The following is an 18,422-nucleotide window of genomic DNA, read 5'->3' as shown; positions in this document are numbered from 1 at the left end:
AGAGTGCTGCGGCATCGTTTTTAATTCTACACAATTCCCATATGTAATTTAACACAGTGCCGGCCTCGTCCAACTGTTCTCGCCTCCTTCTGGAGCACTCCTAAAGAGAAGGCAGAAAGTTGTGCGAATGTTCTATGCAAATGTTTAGTGTATTAGCATACACAGTTGTAATTAAAGCATAATTAGAGAGACAAATGGTGCCGTGAAGCTCTGCGCCTCGGCTCCGTGTCTGTTGATCAGCAGCCCCTTGTTTAGTCGGCTAAAACAGGTTTATGTGAAACGAGCGCCGCCGACTGCTGCATTAATTGTTATCATTGCCTTGGAAAGCAAATAGGTGCCATAGCAGCTTGGACGGTGGGAGGAGAGAGCCGGAGAGGGACTGGGACAAATTAGTGTGGAAAATGAGAGTGTCGAAATTGGAGAGGGATTAGCTCAGACGATAATGAAGCAATTAAAGAGTAAGCGCTCAGCACTCAGGTGCCTTTACCGAGCTGGTTCACTCCAGCTGCTTTCAGACGCTCCAATGCAAATATATCCCCAACGGCGAGGGGAGGTAACACTCTGTCCTAATGCATCACTGATCCAGAGTGAGAGGAGCGAGCGCAACACAACATCCTGCAGCATAATGCAACATGACACACCGTGGTACAACACGAGCTGACACAACAGGGACGTGACATAATACAAGACTACGGCACAGGATGAAACACAAGTAAGACAACATAACACAATGCAATGCAGAGGGAATTCAACACAACAGAGTACAAGACACTGTGTTACATGCATCATAATGGTACATGAATAATACAACACACACACACACAGGTTTGTGCAGCTATCCTTATACGGACTTTGCATTGACTTCAATTCATTCCTAACTCAAACCCTTAACCAGGACTACAGAAATTATGTTTTAAGAAAGTAATAAAATAAAATTGAACTAGTTTAATTTTGAATAAAGGCAATATTCTTTCCTGTGGCTGAGGGGTAGAGTGGTCGTCCTCCAACCTGAAGGCCTGCGGTTCGATCCCCAGTCTGAACCATCTGCATGCCGAAGTGTCCTTGGGCAAGATGCTGAACCGCGAATGGCCCCCCAAAGAATAACAAAAGTGCTGCAAATAGATGCACTGTGTGAATGTGTGTGGGAATGGGTGAATGTGAAACTGTAATGTAAAAGCGCTTTGAGTGGTCATCCAGACTAGAAAAGAGCTATATTAATACAAATCCATTTATCCTTTCCAGGGAATATCTGAATATCTTATGTTCAACCACATCACTTTTTAAACTGGCACAAAATCTGTGTTCTCTTCTTTGCAGTAAATCGTTGAATTTATGATAATGATGAATTTCATTCCTAATTATCTAAATACTCCACTCTATGAACATCAGACTCACAAAGACACAACACAGGTCAACAGGGAGAACACAGTAGTGACAGGGATATCCCATCTTACACAGCGCAGATTCCAAATTTAACACGGGCAGGAATATTCCACCTAGTATCCACCGAGCCGACCCCGACGCTGCCAAATGACGGGAGGAGGAAGAAGAGGCCTCGGACCCTGTAGGTGGGAGGAGGAGGTGGGAAAGAGACCTGAGAGGAGAGGAAGGGGACGGGGGGCTGTCTGTAGCGATGCCAGACGTCCACGGTTGGGGGTAATAAAGCTCCTCTCAAAGTCAACAGTTCAGAAACTCCTTTGTCCTCCTAAAAGAGCTTTTAATTTTTAACACAAACTTGCACTTAGGTATGCATGAACTTTGGTAAAATCCTGCGACATGTGTATAAAAGGGTTTTAATAGATGACGGTCATGTGCTCTGCTGCCGGGTAATGATGTCAGCCCCTCCGTCTCATTCCCTCTCTTCTTCGGCCCCCCTTTGATAGAGGAGGGCCTAATGTAAATTTAATTTGGAGTGATGTATGGCAGCGACGGGTGAGTGAGTGAGAGCGGGGAGCTGGGGGGGGTTTTGGGCGGCGAAAGGGGGGGAATGATGGGAAATTGGGGCTCATGAGCAAAGGTGGAGAGGACGGGGTGAGGGGGGTGACGGGTGGGAGTCAGATAGGGGTGTCTGAAGTGTCTCTGTGTAGGGGTGGGGGGGTGGGGGGGGGGGAAGCAGCTGGATTGGGGCGCTGCCACTCTGCCAACACTGTCTTCTTTAAGCAGGATTAATGACAGTGTACGCCCCGTACCCCTCCACGTATGTGTGGATCGACACGCACACACACTCCCACTGCCCCACACACACACACAATCACACACAGACACACACACACACTCGCTCCCCGTGTCTGATTTACATAGACGTGCTCAGCCCCCGCCATGCCACATTTACCCTCTACAATGCGGAGGGGAGGGACGATTGCTTTTGGTTTTTCGAACAAGAGGGCGACATCTGAATGGGAGGAGGCCAAACACTACTCGATTTCAAAGACAACCCCCCCGACCCCCCCCTCACAACCCTCCCTTCCCTGTCGGCCCCTTGTCTCACTTCAAATGAAGTGGACAAATGCTGAATCAATGTTTTTAGTGTAGCTCATCACCATCTTTATCCCCTCCCTTCTCCCATTGTTTCCTGGCAGATTGAGAGCATATTGATAGCCATTACTGTCACGAGTGTGGCTATCAAGGTCTCTCCCCACCCCCCCCCCCCCCTTTCTTTTCTCTTAAAGTCCTCTGGGAGTTTGTCCTAACTCACGCCGACCAGGAGACACATTTAAATCTGTGGCGTTGAACCTTTTGTAACAAAATCTCCCATCCTCCATCGGTTCAACAAATTCTTCACGAGCAGGGGAGACACAATCTGTGGACTTGATGAGTGTCTGTTCACAACTGCACCAGAAATGAAATGATCACTGGGTTGTTAAGCAAAACATGGAAATTGTAATAATTATCACATGTGGAAAGCAAGTAATGTTTATAAAGTTAAAATCTATTTGACGATGCGAAGAACCATCATCTCATTCTTTGTTGATCACTCGCTGCTTTCGCTGTTTAAACTAATTCAATCTTTCTTCAGTTCATTAAACTTCACGACTTGGTCCGACACTCCAAAACTTTTCTTTGTAATTTATTTTTTTTGTTCAACTTTAAACAAACACAGATCATTTGAAGTTCTGTGTATTGACAGCCTCATCATCATCATCATCATCATCATCATCATCATCATCATCATCATCGTTGTCTCCAGCGCCGCGGCTCTGCTGTAATGGATGCGATGAAGAGGAGCCCGAGCCGGGGCCCGGATGAGTAGTGAGTGGTATTCATCAGACCGGGGGGGGAAGCGGCGGCCGTGATCCAATTATATATATTCATTAAGTGATAATGATATCATGGTCTTTTAACTGAGAAGAAAAGGCAGCGTAATTGAATAATAACAGTTGTACAATCCCAGAGGATTGGACACCCCCCCCGACCCTCACGGCCCCCCCCTCACCCATACACACACACACACACACACATATTCCCACCACCTCACAGACACACACTACACGCCCCGACATGGTGACCCCCCGAGGGGTGCGGAGCAAGGAGGGAGGGCAGGGAGAGCGAGGGGCGAGGATTGATGGAATTCTATTACTCCCTGATAGATTTATTATGAAGGCCTGAGTGGACTCTCTGCTCCACTTTGTCACTCACACTAATCAGCGGAGGGGAGGGAGGGAGGGAGAGGCAGCTCATGCCCCGCTTTGTGTGTGTGCCCCCCCCCCCCCCCCCCCCACTCCCGTCACTGAAGAGCAAGGTTAGAAGCCGTCTGACAGACAGACGCGGCAGGGCGGCCATTTTGGATCCCAGCGAGTCCCGGGGATGCGCTGCGGCAAATGGGCCAGCTGAGCTCCGCTGACCTCCAGGGTGAGCCCTTCATCTGTTTATTAATGGGGGGCCATGTGTAACACCACGAGGGCGGCGTGTCAACAGCATCCCCCCCCCCCCCCCCCCCCCACGACGAGGATCAGGACGATTTGTAAACACTTAGCATCGTGATGAGGCCGCGGGTCACGCCCCCTCCTCGGCTCGCACTTGACAGCAGGAAGGGGAGAGATGTGAGGTGCACGGTCACTGGTGCTCGGTGGGATTAGATGTTCTTATGAAGCCTTCTGTGGACATCTTGAAATAATATTATTCTGCCGGCGTCTATCACACACCGACCAGGGCCAAATTAAATTCAGCCTTATGGAAAAAGCCACGTCACGTTTCTCAGCTACACGTCGGTGGATATTATGGTTTCTAGCTTTTATTTTATACCGTTTAGCAGCTGGAAATTTCGAATGAATTTAGATTTTTGAAACACTCATAATCTTCTACATATAGCAGATTTTTTCCGCATTAAAATTGAACGTGTTCTTTCTTGGGTCAAAGTCATTGAGTCACAGTCCTATAGAGTCATTGATATATAAATTACTTTCCAATGTATTGATAAAAAAGTTACACATCCGTACCTTGTCATAGTGCTGGTGAGGATGCAACTTGTAGAGCAGTGAGTTGTCAATGAGACTGGATTCACTGAAAACTAAAGCTTTGCAGATGTATGAATATGAAGCTGTTCAAGATAAAGACATATACGTTCAAAGCAACTTGTAATGTTAATTTTATTTTTATTTGAATGAACTCAACACAACAAGCAGACTTTAAATGAACCAAGAGGTTTAGCTGCCGAACACTGAAAACTCCACAATTAAAAAAACAGTGACACTTTTTACATCAAAAGCTGATACGACGAGAAAAACTCACATTTTCACAAAGACACATTTTGAATCAGTTATAACACAAAGGACCGAGCACCTGCAAACGATTGGTTCACGTGTGTGTGTGTCTCATAACTGGATATACTATTTACAGTGTGTAATTACTCTTTATATTGTTGATCCTTGTGGCATCTCGTCGATCTTGTGGTGTGAATGTGGCCAGATGTGTCACTGCCCCCCCCCCCACCCCTTGCTTGTGCTGTTTATGATCACAACACTTTGAGCTGATTTCATGTTACCCAACCATAACTCGATCATGAAGCTTAGTGATATAACCAGGATGTGTTTTCTCTTTTCCAATCTGCGATGTCAGCGTTATCATCTGCCCTAACACGCTTTGCTTGTGTTGTTTGACGTGCGTTTGCAAATCGATGACAAGCTTTTTCCCAATCTTCTCTCACCACAGTGTCATTAATGCTCCCCCCCCCCCCCTCGGGCGGTCGCACATTGTGTTCTCCTCTCCGCCGTCTACACCCTTTGATTCAAACGTCTTGTTTGTTTCTCTGAGGGCCTCGGCCTTGTACATCATGGGGCAAGATAAATATTTTGAAGCTTCGTAGGGAGAAATAATTGATTTACGCCGCACAGCAGAGCACGACATCCACCGCTTCACACAGCCGCGGCCGGGCCTTTGTTTTGTCGGGGCCGCGGTGAAGCCGAGAGGACGATAATGTTTACCCCCGGTGGAATCGCAATTAACTGGAGGAAAACAGCTGCATGTTCGAGGCTGCGTCGAATTAAAGGGCGATCGTGGACGAGTACAAACGTGAGATTTTGTTTACGCGTGGCGAGGGAGAGCGGTAAACAGAACTGAGTGATACAGGTCATGTGACGGGGGGGTGGGGGCAGACACGTCTTGTTGTCTTCTATACGTCCAACTGTCTCTGCTCTAATACACCAGCTATAACTTAAAGCTTCTTCACTGGAGTTAAATGTGTCTCTGAGCGTCTCCTCTCCTGTCTCTCTCTCTCTCTTTCTCTCTCTCTCTCTCACACACACACACACACACACACACACAGGCCCACAGAAATTCTCATTACCTCATTAGCAGAGGCAGCTCTCATTTAGCTCTTTAATGACGGTTCTAGATGAATGGGCCTGGTGGTGATCCCAGCGCTGTGACTGGATTAGAGATAATGACTGATCTATGGGAAGTGTGACAGCCTCATCTCAACTCTCCCCAGGTCTCATCCTCTCGCCTCGGGCCGAGCAAAGTGAAGTCCACAGGCCCGATCTGGTCCTCCACACAGTCGACGTCTTCTTGAGACGACCCCTGTTGTTTCTGTTTCAGTGTGTGGTAGGAGTGGGATTAACCTGTCCTTATCCTTTCTTTATGAAAGGTTTTTAGAGCCTTTTTAGTTTATTATCCATTTGTAAAGATGTCATTAGCTACTAAATTACATATCTATGGCTTAATAGCTGTTCCTTTTTGATCATCTTTGATAGATTCAAGATTCAAGATTTAAGATTTTTATTGTCAAATGCACAACAATAACATTAAGCAGTCGCTGGCAGTGAAATGCTTGAGTCTCAGGCTCTCTTCTAACAATGCTCAAGTAATTACAACCTATACAATAAAATAAAATAGAAATAGTATAAAATAGAATATCAAAATTTTAAATAGAAAATAAAGTATATATATCTAAATATATATATAAACAGCTGAGGAGAAAATAAAACAACAATAGTGCAAATATGCAAATATATGTCACAGAGAGGAGTTTAAAAGTCTTATGGCCTGGGGGATGAAACTGTCTCTGAGCCTGGTGGTGCGGGCCCGGATGAAGCGGTACCGTCGGCCAAATGGCAGCAGGCAAAAATGTTTATGGCTGGGGTGAAAGGGGTCTTTAATAATCCGGCTGCTCTTCTTCAAGCGTTTGAGATGTTTGTGTGTGAGATGTTTTATATGTTTTAATGGACGATCAATGGGGAATCCACCTCAGGCTATGGGTGTTGTGGTATGTGTGATTGGCTCATGTCATAACAGAGCAAGAATCAACATTTATCAGATATGTGCTAAGATAATTGAGCTCTCAATCTGCTATTCTTTACTTTTCTTTCTTGGTACAGTTTGTGCTATTTATCTTTTACCCTCAAAAGTGTTACACCTCCTTCCTTTTTTCTGCCTTTCGATCATATGTTAAAAAATCCTCAGGATGCACGAGGATCTGAATAGAAATAACCAGAGTGTTGAGATCACATCTCACTATCTGATCCCTTCCTTTATATGTGTCTGTATATATTTCTGTTTACATGTCAGATATACATGTCCTGACACACGTCGTGTTCTGTGTGGAGAAGCAGAGTAAAACCCAGTTTATCCAGTCCACAGATTCCATCTCACCTGAGTCTTTCTGCAGGCTTTACCATCAATCCCTCCATTATGTCTCATCTTAGCGCCCGGGGCCTCGGCTCGATCCCCCCCAGTCGGCCTGCATCTGATCCATCAGTGCTGCTGCCCGGCGTCCAGCCTCCGCAGACCCGGGGCCTCCAGTCTGAGACCACAGGGGACTGGAATCTGTGTCTGGAACACCCAGCAAGACCACTGGGACCCACTGAGGGCCAGCCGGGCTGAATTAGTTCGGGCTATTATGGTGCCAGAGGTGTGTATTAAGACCCCATCGAGTTAGACTAGTTAGGCAACACATTTTCTAGCATCTGCAGTAAGACGGTTCGACTAATGATAGTAGAGTTTTGTCTGGAGTGTCTGTGTTGTTATACATTTATGAGGAGTATGTAATACAGCATGTACTCAGTATGAGATCCCTGAGAACAGAGAAGTGTCTCTTCTCTCTGACTTTAAAACCCCATGTCCATTTTCTGAGCTTTTTATGTCCTTGTCATTTTAACAACAACAAAAAAAACAACTTTCTTTTAATTCTGATTATTTCTTGGAAAAGTTTAACAAGTTATAAAAAGGAAGAATAATTGATGGTTATAATCTATTTCCAACATCAAAGACAGGTCACATTCTGTACCAAGAACATTTTTTAAATTGAAAATACAGAATATCTGGCGTTGTTTTCTTACGTAGGCATTTACAACTAAATGTATTTTATTGTGTTGTCACTTGTCGGTATCTCTGGGCCGATGCTACTTGACAATTAAACTAACTTACCACTGAACCCAATTGACTGATTTTACAGCTGCACAACAAAACATCTTGTGCGGAACATCATCACATTTAAAAACAATCAGATGTTTTGAATTACAACATTATGCAATTCTACCTCCCAACTTTTTTCAAGTTAATATTTTTCCCAGACAGTCACCCCCCCCATGTTCAAACCCTCCAACCTAATTCAAGCATAATGATGTCAGATGAGAAAATCATATGAAACAATTTGTAACTGGAAAACAATATTATCTGCTCTGGTTTGAAGTCGGGGATTCTTCCTCAATGGTTTTTGTTAATCAGCAGAAGATCACTGAATGTGTGAGGAATGGGCCGCACTGTATCAGAGTCTGGGAGCGCTGGATAATGTAATACCTCCACCCCTCCTCCTCCTCCTCCTCCTCCACCACCTCCTCCACCTCCTCCCCTGCACCTTACCCCCACGGTGTGTGTGCCCAAGGCAGTGGGCGCCCCGGCTCCTGTGACTAGTGGGTTTGCTCCCTTCAGCGGCACCACTCATCTCCCGCTTTAATGTCATTTAGCTGCAGGGTGGCCGGTGCCTCGCTCGCCCATTAATCCCATTTCAAATGCCATAACATTTCCCAAAAAGCCCTTGCTTCTTAAAGCCGATAATTAGAATGTCTATTTAAAGTTCACCGCTCTCCCTTTGCCATTATCAATTAAAAGCCGTTTAAACGGAGATCGGTGGCAATCGTCAACAAGTTAAATCTCTTTGACGTGAAGTCCAGAATGCGTAATAGGGGTCAGGAGAGGGAGAGCCAAATAGGAAATGTCCAAAACAGCTCTGCCTCTATGACTGCATCATCGTGTCGTACAATTTGTAAAATAAAAAGAAAAAGAGGCCGAGTGAGGTTCGGATTGACACGATCAAAGCTCAGGGGAAAGGTCGACAAGGTCAACAAGCCGCCTCTGCAGCTAGAAGACAGCACGGAACAGAATTTAATGGGAAATAAACTAATAAAAATCAAAAGCCTCACATTCTCCCCAATGTTCTAGTCCTTTGGTAACTTGCACACGCTATACAAAGACATGAGTTTGTGGTGCAACCGTGATAATTGAGTTTTTGGCTCTGCCTTCGTCATCTCTTCTTCTCATTTCCTGTCATGTTCTTTTCTTCTTTTCTTTTCTTTTTTTTGAAATGCATGCAGTTTGTCGCATGATTAACAGGCGAGCAAAGGTGGAACGTTTGCTTCTAATTTGATCCCAGATAAAACTGGAAGCGGAAAAGAAAATGTATTTTTTTTTGGGGGGGGATAATTTTCATTTGGAGGCATCACCTCATTACCGGCTGACGATGATACATGAGTGTCGCACACAGGAAAAGGATCATTTTCTCAAAGGAAGCCCAAACCTTATTGTTGGGAATGTACCATCTGGATCTCAAAGGGCTCGGCTCCCACATCTATCTTCTGTGGGATAACACAGGAGTCGGCACGGGGAGGCAAGACGGATTGGTGATGAATTATGTATACTTTTTAGCAAATTGTGATATTTGTCTGGCGACGTGATGTTGCATATGACAAAACCCCGAATCATCATCATGAGCATGTGATAGTTTTCAGGCACTTTATCATCAGACATGGCTTCAATATGTGGAACAGAGAACAAGATCTCATGCTGTGCAAATCGTAAAATACATGTATTCTCTCCATTTTGCACCGTCCTCAAATATATATTAAAAAAGGATCCTTTTCCTTAGGTTAAAATATAAATCCGGCCGTGAAGCTGTAAAAAAGTCAACATATTATGGTGTTTGATGCATAACTTTATCTTGCTGTGTGCATGCATGCAAGCCCCATTATGTTTAATGTCGCTCTCAGGGGGCCAAACAGTGTCCCCCTTGTTCCTCCCACCTCTGGTAGCGACAGGGTGAGCCTGAGGAGGTGTGCCCTCTACTAAAACATTTATATCCAGCAAAACAGCGTGTCCAGCTCCAGCCACAACACAGGCTTTGACACCGGGGGCTCTTTTGAAGTTCGCCACCGAGATTTAGAGGCTTTTCTAAAGGGGGGCCCATTGTTCCGCGCTCTCCTCCTCCCCCCCCCCCCCCTCATCGAGATGCTGGGTGCCAAAGTCTCACAGTAATCTGCAAGCCACTTCAAAAGATGCCCCACATGAAAGGGCTCGGTTTGACCCCTGCCCACTAAGTAGCAGCTAAATTGGTAGATCGAAAAGCAGGGTAATTTGTATCAACTCAGTAAGAGACTGTGCAGCCGAACAGGAAGGTCGTGCCTCCATGCCGTGGCCTTAGCCCCGGCCCCATAGCAACGAGACATCAATGCAACATCGGTTTTCTCCAAAACACCGGCCTGCACTCGCTCAAAACCGTGCGTGTAAACAAGGCCCGATTGTGGCGAGACAATTAGCCTCCGATTGCGGCGCATCGGCGTGCAAGAGGAAGCAGAGTGAGGACAGGAAGTGTGTGTGTCTTATACCCCCCCCCCCCCAAAAAAAAAAGCTGGAGCCAGGGTAACTGTCCAGCGTAGCCTTGGAGATAATGTCTGATAATGGTAGGCTAATGATGCTTGGACTGATTGAATTAAGCCAGAGGTCCAAGCGGGTCAGAGCCTCGAAGCCTACGAGTGACTCACCTTCCCCCCGCAGCTCCACACACACACACACACACACACACACACACACACACACACACCCTCCTGGGAAAGGCAAAGATCGGTGATCCCCCCCCCGGTCCCAGTTTTTACAGCTCAACCAAAATTCTCATGGCGCTAAAATCAATGTTGCCATTGTTGGGGCCAAACAGCACGTCCTGACCATGGCCAATGCAAAGAATTCCAAGTGGCAGGGCCTGCTGGCCTGTCGGGATCCACAGATTCGATTATGAGAAGGGCCAACGTTGTTTTTCAAGCCCGTCACATAAAGAGGGTCTTGTTCCACGTCAGGACAATGGGGGCTCTAAGTGGCATGTGAAACTGACCTGACTGTGTGCAATAATTCAAGCCTTTGATTTGACAAATGTTTTCTGTGCCTTCCTCCACATCTGCAAATACCTCCACTGCTTCTCTGCAGCCTCTCCTCCTCTCCTCCGGGCTCCTCCTCGTCCAGCAGGAACCGGCTCAGCCGACAGACCACAGGGAGGGAGAAGATGAAAAGAGCTAAAGGGACTTTGGTGGAGGAAAGACGGGGGGGGGGGGGATCTCATCAGGTCGGAGGGGGAAAACATTGGGTGCGCGGTTAAGTTTGGCTGTTTGGCTTTTGTTGTTTGAATTAAAATAAAGGTTTCCTTCTCTGCCGTCACATCGCATTAGTGGCAGCTGCGCTGGCTGCTATCAGCCGGGCTCCTGGCTGCGGCTCTGTGTGGAGCGAAGCTGACGGTGTGTGGAAACTAACACAGGCACTGTGCTGTGACCGCGTCACCTGCAATCAGGCCCCGCAGCCAGCCAGATTAATCATGACAGTAGGCAATATTTCCAACATTATTAGAAGAGAAACCTAATATTTTGGGACATCAGGGATCCCGGTGCCGGTGTCCATCAAAGTGAGAGCCTTCATTTAATGCTCCTTGGATGGGTAACCCTGGCACTTAACCCCTTTTAGATATTCCATCTCTCTCTTCTCCTCATCTCTCCACACACACAGACACACATACAGACACACACAAACACCGTCTGATGGCTTGTGATGAGGCGTACCTCCCAAACTCAGATGATGCATTTATTCCCAACACAATTTCTCACTGTCATTACAACATGTTTTTACAGAGCCAAAGAAGAGATTGTACACGTGTATCTACTGCGGTAAACATCAGGTCCTATTTGCTCGGGATTGTTCAAAGGGCTGTGGGGGTAAGTGAAAACAAAATGGACCTGCCACACCTGTGTACATGTGTGATTGTATGAACCAGTGGGGATGTGCACTTACTATGTGCATGTGTGGTGCTGTGGATTCACTGCAGGTGTGCATCTGGAGGATCTTATTGTGCTTTTCTGTGCAAAACTAGTGCCACTAACTCTTTATATTTTGTTTAATGGTGTGTGTGTTAGTGTGTGTCTGTGTGTGTGCTGCAATCAGTTTGATTGGACGTGATTGCGTGTGGCAGGTAGTGTGTGTGCAGGTGCTGTGAATCGTAGAGATCCTGATCGTGACTCATCAGCGCTCCTCTCCTCGGATCCCAGGACGCTTCACCCCTCAGAAGGTCTGTCGATGGACAATGTGTTTGCATATGGATTAACAAATGCTCTGACACACACACACACACACACGCGTGAGATACAAACGGAAAAAGCTGCATGTTGTGTGTCAGCACACGCAGGGTGATGCCGCACATACTGTGCATGTCAGGGTCTGAAGTTGAAGAATTTATTCAAAAATGTGTTTTTTGAGGGAGATCTGCAGTTTTTGAAACACTGAGGAACTTTTTTAAAAGAAGTTGGAAACAAAATAATCCATCATGGTGAGGAGCTTTCAATCATATTGCATGCTCAGATATAGAGCTCTCTAAATTGTAAAAAACCTTATTCCAAATTGTCCACATTTACATAAAAGTCGTAATTCAAATTATGCAGAAATAAAAATCTCACACTTTGTTTATTTTCCTGCAGTATATTAGAAGCTCTGTATATTTGAACCAGAATAGCTAATCTGTATTTTCCCTCCATCTAGCCCGAAAATGAATATCGGCCAGTCACACAAATTGGCTAATGTAATTTTATCAACACCCAAAACCCAAACCATCACTGACCATGCTGAGTCTTTGTTTTTCCAAGAAACACAACTTTTATAACACAAATATCATTGGACTTGTGAATCGAATTTGTAACCTTGATTAAAACTGAAAAACTGGAAAAAACAGACACACAAGACTCACTCATTGACGTCCATTCTTTGACCTGCTGTGCTTTACAGTCTGCGATGCGTTCACTGGCAGACGGACACATCAGTCACATTGATCCCGGGAACGCTGCTGTTTATTTGCCTGTCGAAGGACTCAATTGGCGATCAATGGGCGGTTAGTCTCATTCCGCTCATCGACTGCGCCGCCCTTCACTCTGCGAGGCCCTGAAAGGGAGAGCGAGACGTTGTTGTTGTGTTGGCGTGTGCCACGGCTGCTTCCATCGGGGGGTTTGGGGTGCCTAACACACCATGGCGGTCCCCCATTTGTTTAATTTGTAAGGCTCTGACATCAATTGTTGAGCTTCATTTGCCCCGTCGAAACGTCACATGTCACCGCTAATGAGCCAAGCTGTGCATGTGTGTGTGTGATGTACGCATGTGGTGTGTGTGTGTGTGTGTGTGTGTGTGTGTGTGTGTGTGTGTGTGTGTGTGTGTGTGTGTGTGCATGAACACAGAGGTGCCAAGGCCTGCATGCTTGTCAGTGCGTCTTTGTGTGTGTGAGCTGGAAAATGGATGGTTTGTAATTTGCATCACGGGCTGATTCTCCAATGAATTTTATTTGTATGAAGACAAATAGAGATGAGTACATAATAGTGTATATAGTGATTTTCTATATCTAACATAATGAGCCTAGATTTATACAGATTTAACATCCTCACCTTCAATTCGTCCGTATCTGTGTCGATCTTTTATTTTGACATATTACGACACTTGGTCATAATAATGTTTTTATTACCAGTAAGATATTCCAGTAAGAACCACATTAATAGGGCCAAACCAGTTTGTTACAAGCTGCAGTGACATGGATCTCAATGGGGAAGTCTTTCTGTCGCTGCTTTCAGACAGAACACAGAATCCTGAAACTTTCTTGAGGGGATGTTTACATTTACATGTCATTTAGCTGACGCTTTTATCCAAAGCGACTTACATTTTTTAGAACACTCATTATTTATGAGGGGCCATTTAGGGGTTCAGTATCTTGCCAAGGACACTTAGGCATGCAGATGGGATAGAGTGGGATTCGAACCGGCAACCTTCTTGTTGCAGAGCACCCGCTCTATCCCCTAGGCCACGCTCTCCCCAGATGTATGTGAAAACACAAATGTCTGAATCGGTTGCTCTGGATGTTTTTCTAGAATTGGTCCTACAAGCTCCCTCGAATGTGCCCATATGAGAATACAGCATATACAAATATTTTTGATCCATACACGTAGGAGACTCAGAGAAACTCCGGAAAGAAAAGTGTCTCGAGAAAAACATTTCTAAACCTGTGGTGAATCTCTGAAAACAGGTCACGTTGACCTTTTTGGTGAGAATCTTAAAACAGCTGATTATTTCTGTTGCACTGGCGTTATTTTTAAATCTGTAGCTCGTTTGCACTGTTTGCCCCAAATAACAAGTATCTCTGCATGAGTCCCACATCCACACCTACAATGGAGGTGTCGAGTAAACTATTGGACTAAATACTCAAGTTGACAAATACCAGGAATCTCCCTTTAAACTGTGTGAATCCACATCTGTGCAGAGTCTCTATCTGGAGCGACAGTAATTCCAGTGGAGTCTGGACTCTGCAGTTGGACAAAGAGAACAGATCATTAGGTTTGTGGCTGTCCCGGCCGCTCTGAACGGATTGATTGTGTGTTTCATTCTCAATGGACGTTCATGAGAACTCACATTTGCACAGATGCTGCGTGTGTGTGATAATGACCAGTGGTTCTGCTTGTTGTTGGAAACGATGACTTCAGAGATGAGTCTGCCGCTGTGGTCCATTCCTCTCCAGTGACACACACACACACACACATGCATGAAACACACACACGGGTGCACGCTTACCACTGCCACACATGAGCACATGCATGCCAGTATTGATACACTAATACCCCCACATACACACAGGGGCTCCCACACATCAATCTATTAGTCAGACAGAGAAAAGCAAAGTGCAGGGATGGACAAACAGGGCGAGTGAAGGCCCACGCACCGCACTGATAACCCGGCCTCATGACTAAATCCAGGGAACATGCCCCGTCACTTCAGAACACGCTCTGTGTCGCCAAGGCCCCCGAAAAACATGTTTGTCGTGTTGCCCTCTGAGGGTTGTGTGTTCCCCAACTCCCAGGTCCAAGTGTAATTATGCAGCGTCTCAAAGGCCACCATTCATCTTCCCTTTAACGGCCCGACCGCAGCCCGGAAGTGATCCAAACATGGCCGAACGAGAACCTATCACAGAATATCTGAAAGCCAGGCGGGGGAGTCCAGGGGCATAATTCTGTTGTGAAGGGCTAATGCATTCACACCCACACAGATTGACTCACCCCGACAAAAGAGGCTGTGTTGTCTATTCTCAGCAGCTGGGCAGGATGGCGAAAACTTGGAATCCTTTGTAGGCCGGAAAGAGAAGTCGCTCTTTGTCGGACTTTTACAGAGTGTGTTTTAACCGTACGCCTTTGCACGGCCGCTCAGGCATTCATCGATGCAACAAGGCTAAAGAAAGTTTGCATAGATTAGCAGAGTTATTGCAAATGTTAAGCCCACGTGTGTGTTAATCAAGGCCTTGTCCGTGTGGGGATTGTTTTTCTCAGAACAGTCGACTGACACCGGCCTTGTTTGTCTTTGTGAAACTGGCCTCACACACTCACACACTCACACACTCACACACTCACACACTCACACACTCACACACTCACACACTCACACACTCGCACTGGGAACCAGGCGACAGAGGGAAGAAGAATCAAAGGGAAACCAGTTTGCCTTACAGGAGGTTTCACAGAACATTGGAGGTTTGTTTCACTGAGTCATATGTTAAGAGTGGGACTCGTGAATGAGAACATCAGTGTCCCAGGAAATGAACAGAGGAGAAAGTGAAAGTATATAAATAAAAAAAAAATCATTCACAATTCCCAAGCTATTTATTATTTCTCCGGGAAAGAGAGAAGATCGTGTTTGGTAAACAGACGGTGAGAGAAGGAACATCAGGACAGAAAAACATAAATACCTGTCGGGCTCGGGTTCTGATCACTTCTCAACCGGGATCAGTGATACACTTATTAGGATGGGCTCACCTGCTTAAAGCTCGGGTTGGTTATCCTGGAAAAGAAAGCAAAGGCAGGCTGCAGTTTGAAAATATACAACAGATACATCCCACCCCCTCCCATCGCCCCTCCCATCAAAACCCATATGAACTTCAGGTACACCAGCCAATCATTTCTTTTGTCTTCTTCTTTTTTCCAACCAACTTTAATCATTCGTGGCTATTGGGAGGCAGAGAGGATTCAAAGAAATGTGATTTAGATAAAGTGTGTCAGAAACAACTTACCAGGCTTTCCTTTCACATAGTGCTTCAACTTCTTTTGCAGTGGCCGCCATTACATTATTTTCATCTGGCGAATTAGGATAAGTTAGACGAGCATTCGCTTTACATACGGTCAGTGTTCAACACAACTGCAGGATTCTATGTGTCCAAAAAACGTATGTGTGCGTCCATTTGATCGTCATTCACAAGGTGCTCACCCGTGTGCATGTGCTGCATGTGTTGCATGACAGGGCTGGGACATTAGAACCCGACTGCCTGCCGGTCCCAGGTCCTGCTCGGCCCCTTCTCCCTCCGGCTCAGTTTGTATCGGACAGAAAACATGCGGCCTGAGTCACGCTCCTCTCCACAGCTGTTTTATCCCGTTTTAATTTCACTACACAGCCTCTCAAACATTACATCCATATGTGATTGTTGATCTCATCTTCCTCTGGTTTCAGGCTCTGACGCTAGATAACGGAACCCGGCTACAGGGATTTGCTCTCACTCAGCCACAGGCCCAGCGCTGAGGTGGGACACTGACGTCTGGCTCACGACTGGCGTTCCACTTCATCCCAGAGGTGTTACACAGGGATGAGGTCAGGGCTCCGAGCGGGCCAGTCAACTTCTTACACACCAAACTGGGAAAAAAAACATTTTTTGCAGTCCTGGTTTTTCTGTGCACAGGGATCAGATTGAAACGGAACAGAGGGGGGGCCTCCCCAGGTGAGGGACAGGGGTGCCCACACAGCTCCGGGCTCATGTCGTGAAAACAAGCAGCAGATTTGCATTAGTACACTATGAGGTTGTACCCTTGTGTTTTGTGTCTCTGTCTCAGACTCAGAGATTTACTCACCGCAGCTGGGACGTGAGAAGTTTGTGACCTGCGCAGAGGTCAAGGTCGCAGGAGCCAGAAGAGCAGCTCAGTGCAACTGCTCAGCTTCCTGTACAGCAGCTCCCCACAACACTGTCCCCCTCTGTGCGGATGCTCGCTGCTCGTATAGGTCAGAAACTTTCCATTTACTGGTTTGCCTTGAATGCACTAATAGATAGGGAGTATCCTTGCTGCCAATCAAAATGAGCCTTCTGCCCTCGCCTGGGTGGAGATTGTTGCAGTAGCACTGGAGCATCCTGTTTAGTTATTCAATTACCATAAAGGCCGGGTTACCTCAAAACAAGTTTATTGAGTTATAAAAAAATCTATTTTGCACAAAGGGAAGCCGGCGAGATATGTAAAACCGCCGCGCTGCCAAGTCTGTGACCTTTGGAACAGTCTGACCGTCTAAGTTTGGGATATTTTGGGAAATTAAATGTGCTGCGAGTCTATTTACGCTGAAGCAGAGGAAAGCAGATTGAGGAGTCTGGGCTTGAAAGAAAGAAAGGAACCTCAGACGAATGAAACTGCTAACACGTCTTCATAATAGATATGTTCTCCCATGATGTTCTGCAACAATTCTTCCTCAGATTCGATTAGCTTAATCTAATGTTCCTCTGAACACCTAACATTTTTCATTGTCTTCTCCGTAATTTCTCCACGGACAAAGAAAGACTTCGGTACCTGCACAGGTGTGTGTGTGTGTGTGTGTTTGTGTGTGTGGACAGCAGGTGTGTATGTGTTTGTCACCGTATGCATGTATTGCGTCTCGGTCGCGTGTGTGTGCGTCTCAGTTTTCCCTCAGTGTGTGTGCGCACCGTGTTTCAAGCTGTCACAACGCATTTAGCAGCTCTCATCCAGCGTGAAATGTTTAGTTACTGTGTCAAACCTCTCTGGCACGGCTCCAGCTTGTAAATGAATGTATAGCTCCTATGCACCGTGGTGATTCCTAATGCAAAGGACTGTTTAAACAAGGCATTTAGCCACCGGTGGTAATCCACTCGACGAGGGCTCGGCTGCTTTTCAGTCTCCACTAGGTCGTGCATCTGCTCGTGCGCAGCTGAGTCGCAAACGGTTCCACACACGCACTCTCTCTGCAGAAATTAAACATTTTTGGCTCTAAAAAGTGATCATTCTGAAGTTTGACCTGTGAACTTCCTCCTCGAGTGTGAAATCTGGGTCGTGTGTGGGCCCGGTGACGAGGATCAGCTCCAACCAGTCGTTCCCCTCTCGTAGCGTGTCAATCCCAATGAGCCGCAGAACGTACACTCTGACCTCACTTGGTGATCATTCCTCCAGTGTCAGAATATGTACAGATGAGAAGCACATGGCTTTTATCAGACGTCCTCAGACACTTCTTCCTCCACTTCAGCCGACTTACGTATTATTACATTAGATCAGACTATATGATTTAATGTTCCCTGGTATAATGTTTGGAATCGAGCGCAGTGCATCACCACTCTTGTGACTTGTGTTCTATGTTCTGCGGTTGTTCCCTGAATGAAAGTGACTGAATGATACAAATAC

The sequence above is a fragment of the Platichthys flesus genome, chromosome 9 (assembly GCF_949316205.1).
Source record: "Platichthys flesus chromosome 9, fPlaFle2.1, whole genome shotgun sequence".
Taxonomy (NCBI): Eukaryota; Metazoa; Chordata; class Actinopteri; order Pleuronectiformes; family Pleuronectidae; genus Platichthys; species Platichthys flesus.
Note: the sequence above shows the minus strand (reverse complement) of the source record.